Source organism: Mus musculus, chromosome 5 (genome assembly GCF_000001635.26).
Source record: "Mus musculus strain C57BL/6J chromosome 5, GRCm38.p6 C57BL/6J".
NCBI lineage: Eukaryota > Metazoa > Chordata > Mammalia > Rodentia > Muridae > Mus > Mus musculus.
This window is the reverse complement of record NC_000071.6, coordinates 103600639-103605710: the sequence shown is the minus strand read 5'-3', so window position 1 is coordinate 103605710 and position 5072 is coordinate 103600639.

Genomic DNA, 5072 nt, shown 5'->3' with positions numbered 1-5072 from the left:
AGAACCCTTTCGTGTTCATTTACTTCTCTGTGTGTTTGTCCTGTCTAGTTTGTTTTTCTGTGATATTCTTCTGTTGCCTTTTTTGAAGACAGAATTTCACAACATAGTCCCAGGGTGGCTTTACACTTTCAAAAATCCTCCTGCCTCAGCATCTCTGGTCTTTCCAAGTGCAGTGTGAGGCACTGTCGCCAGTGGCTTTGCTTTCCCTTTGGAGTTGACCATGCCCAGGTCCTGGGTCCTGACACTGCTCTCTCAGCTTTTGACTTTTGTATCTTTGGCTGTTGAGATTCTTATTTCTCATACGTTTTAGCTTGATCCGCTTTTTAGAAGATGTTGTAAAGGCCAGAGGCTGGGATGTTAATTTTTGTGTAGGTTATAGGTTGTCATATGCCCCCTGTAGACAATATATGTGGCCCCTTTTCAGTTATTTTGGGGACTTTAAGGTTTGCTCTTATCGGAGGGTATTTGCCTGGCAGGGAGTGAATCTGCTGCTCTCTATCCTGACACCATTAAATACAATTTCCCATATGTTCCTTTGCTTCCTCTATGAATGCAATGCGTGGGTGGCTATCCCCATTGTGGTTTTTTGTTTTTTGGTTTTTTTTTGTTTTTTTAACTCATTCTTGGTACAGTGTGTTAAAATTTTATTTTAAAAAATCTGTTCTTATTTACTTCTGTGTGTACGCATGTGTTAGGGGAGCTACACATGTCAAGGCATGCATGTGGAGGTCAGACAGCAGCCTCATGTGTTAGTCCTTGCCCTCTGCCTGGTTTAAGATGAGATCTTGTGTTGGTCACTGTGTGTGCTGGGGTGGCTGTCCAGTGAACTTCTGGGATATAGGTTTATTATCACAACATCAAGTATTCAATCATTTATCTTTTCTGTGCACATTGAAATGTTTCCTTTATCCCAAAACCTCGCATACATTTTACTTATTTATTTTATTTACTTGGTGGTGGTAGGGTCTGAACCCAAGGCCTTATGCGTACCAAGTAAGCACTCCACCACGGAACCACACATACAGTCCTCTATGTAATGTGTATGTTGTTGGGACCCTGACTTAATTTCAGACATATTTGCATTTGTAGATTTTTAAAAATGATTTATTTATTTATTTTACGTATGCGAGTACACTGTTGGGGATTGAATTTTTAGGACCTCTGCTCACTCCAGGCTGCCCTGCTTGCTCAGTCCCTGCTCTCTCCGGCTCAAAGATTTATTTATTATTATACATAAGCACACTGTAGTTAACTTTAGATGCACCAGAAGAGGGAGTCAGATTTCATTACAGGTAATTGTGAGGCACTATGTGGTTTCTGGGATTTGAACTCATGACCTTTTGAAGAGCAGTCAGTGCTCTTACCTGCTGAGCCATCTCGACAGCCCTGTGTTTGTAGATTTTTGTAATGTAATGTGAGAGAGTGTGTAACCTGGGGTTAAATGTTTTACCCATTTGTCTCATAGGTTTTCTTCGTATTCTTTGGGTAATGGCTTCAGTGATTCTTTTTTTTTTTTTTTTTTTTGCATAGATAAACTCTTTTTTTTTTTCCATTTTTTATTAGGTATTTAACTCATTTACATTTCCAATGCTATACCAAAAGTCCCCCATATCCACCCACCCCCACTCCCCTGCCCACCCACTCCCCCTTTTTGGCCCTGGTATTCCCCTGTACTGGGGCATATAAAGTTTGCGGCTTCAGTGATTCTTAAGATGGTTTTCCAGCTCAGAGTGTGTGGCAGTATGGGCAGGATTTAAGAATACCAAATCCTCACGTTTGCGACAGGATTGCTAGTTCCTAGCTGTTGCTTTACTGCATGGGGATCTTGGCTTTTCCACTTGGTAAATGTTCAGAGGGGAGACGGTCTGCCAAGTTTGACCTCACAGGACAAGCAGAGCGGAGCAGGTTCTTTCCCCTGGGAGGAGGCAGACAGACTGCACAGAAGGACACCGGCAGGAGGGCTGTGGTCCAAAAGGAGCCTCACTGAGAGGGTTGAGGGATCCGTAAAGAGGTTTCTCAATGTTTCTCTTTCTATGGGAAGAATGCTGCTTAGGAGCAACAATGTGGTCAATGCTCGCCCCTTGGAACATCCCCAGGAAGGGGAGCATGTGAAAGGCTGTCTTGTTAAAGGCAGAGCCACCAGTCATCACAGACATCGGAGGTCTGCCACTGGCTCTCTGCAGCACCAGGCTGCTTGCAGAGACGGCCATTCAAGGTTCTTAGAACAAAGGGCAAGATTTGGCAGGCTGAATAGGTTTTGTTTTTCAACTTGATACAAATTGGAGTCATCTGGAAAGAGGGAACATCGTCTGAGAAGATGCTTCCATTAGATTGGCCTGTAAGCAAGTCTGTGGGAGAGGTTTTCTTGATTTGTGATTGATGTGGGAGGGCCTACCCAACTCTGCGGGCTGTGCCACCCCTGGGCAGCAGTCTTGGGCTGGATTTAAGCAAACGGAGTAGGCCATGGGAAGTAACAGTGCTTCTCCACCATCCCTGCCCTGACATCCCTCAGTGACAGAGTGTGACCTGGGTGGGTAAGTCAAAGAAACCCTCCCTCCTCAAGATGATAAAGGTCGTGGCCTTTATCACAGTGATAGAAAGCAAACTAAGATTCCAAAGATCTAAGTGGATTGTAGTTGATGCAACCACTAGCAGGCTACTAAAAGCTGGGCCTCATATGACACTCAGAGGCAGGGCCAAAGGGCCAGTGCGACATAGCATGGCTGGAGCTCAGCAAGGTCATGGCAGCAGATGGGAAGAAGGGCACTGTCTTCTGAGCGCTGGTTGTTTCTCAGGCAAATGTCTAGGATACTGTGAGCTCAGGCTGATGCAACCATTCCCAAACCATGAAGAAAGGCCGGGGTGTTGCATAAAGCAGCTGACGTTCCTGATCTATACTGCCCTGATCCCAAGGCCTGTCTGAGCTTGTTTGGAGAAGGGAAGCTCACCTGCTCACTCACCCTTGACCTCTAATGGCAGAGGTCATTTTCTTTGACCCACCAAACTTCTAGAGGGACAGAGATGGAGACTTGAGGGAGGAAGGAAACTCTGGTTTTGTCAGCTCCATCAGCCAAATCCCCACTGGTGACCCATGGGTGACGCGTCACAAGTCACCTTCACATTCTGAGCTTGCTTCCTTATAGTAAGAAAACAGATGTCCTGCTTGGGTCAGCATGCTTGGGTGCTTTTTGGTTATCTGTACTAAAATGCAAACTGAAATTGGCACATTACATTTTATTGTCTTTGAATTTTCTGCAGGTTAACCTGTAATTTGTCAAACACATCTCCATCCTAAAAAGGTACCTTGAGCCGGGTACCTTTAATCCCAGCACTCAGGAGGTAGAGGCAGATGGATTTATGAGTTCGAGGCCAGCCTGGTCTACAAAGTGAGTTCCAGGACAGCCAGAGCTATACAGAAAAACCCTGTCTCCGGAGGAAAATAAAAGGTATCTTGAAGCTGTGCAGTGGTGGCACACATCTTTAGTGCTAGCACTTGGGAGGCAGAGGCAGGCAGGTCTCTGTCAGGCCAGCCTGGTCTACAGAGTGATTTTCAAGACAGCCAGAACTGACCCCCACCCCTCTCAAAAGAAAAGTACCTCAAATGTTTCTGAATTAAATATTACAAACATGTCTCCCGCTGCCAAGTGCCTGCGACTGAAGCTGCTGCTGTAAGCTGCTGAGTTTCTTGGCTTTGTCTTACCACATCTTAATACCTGGTTATCTCCAAACCAAAAGCTCGGGGAGGCTCTCTGTGAACAAAGCCGAAACCCACCTTTCCTCGGTGTCCACTTCTCCCTTGCTTATCATGACTATTTGCTATGTTCTCTGGTTGAGTCAACTGGACAAGCCGAGAGGCTTAAAAGTCACTCATGAGGCAAAAGAGTTTCAAGGAAGCTTTCCTCCTGGAGTCTAGCGTTCCCTACCCATACAGTAATTTTTCATTCCCGTGTTCCATTCCCGCGTTAGTCTAGTGTATGGATCCACGTGCTCTCTTTCAATATTTTCCTATCATAAGTGCCTTTTAAGATTGAATTCTGACATAGCTAAAGCCGTCCGCCAGTGTTCCAACAGTCCTAGTTCGTCCTTAGCAAGACCTTGGGCTTGGAATTCAGTACTGCCCCTGGTATTACACTATCTCTTTGAGTAAAAATTAGGTCACTGCCCTTCACAGAAATTTACCATCACTAAGGAAGAAAGAAGTTTCTGACCATAGGAGAAACCAGAATAGATGCTTAGGATTATAGCTGAGTTACACCTATATACAAGAATTTACAATGGTTTAGGAAGTAGATCGGGCTGTGGTTTTAGAGTATTGCATTATTCATGAGATGGTTAGCTAGACCGGAACTCCCTAGTTAGAACCATGACTTGGGTGTGAAAGCCCTTGCCCTAGGAGTGAAAAGCTCTCACACCTGGCTTCTAAGACTATAGCTGACCTTAGATAGGGCTGACTCTGTCTCAGTTATTTTATTGCCCAGCTCCTGCCAGTCTTTGCGTTTTCATTCCTCTGTTCTGTGTAAGAGTCATTAAGCATCCGGTTACCTCATTTGTACCTTGCGGGTATGTCACCCAACTTCCTTATTGTCTTCTGCATAAAAAGTCTGATGTTCGATTTGACAAATTACACTCAGATTCCACACAAACTCTCCTGTGTGCGTCTGTCTGTCATTCATCCACGCTTTGCCCACCCGCGTCGAGAGACCCCGTTCCACGCAGATACAGGGACCCAGAAGGTCTGTGGCAACTATTTATAAGCATCTCTACCAGGCACATCTACCAAAGATAGATGCAGGTCTCTCACTATGCTGCTTTGGAACTCTGTAGCCTGGGTTGGCCTTGAACCCATGGCAGTCCTGACTTGGTGAGGGGATTACAGGTGTGAGCCTCAATGCCTGGTTCTCATTCTGCAGCACTCGTGACTGTATACAATGCCACACTGTTAAAATGAACACATTACCTGTACCTGTGAGTGGAATTCACGACATTATTTCCATACAGTGAGTGGCAAGCATTGGTCATATCCTGGCAATCCCCTCCCATCCTCACCCTGCACCGGAAACTCCTCCCTATCC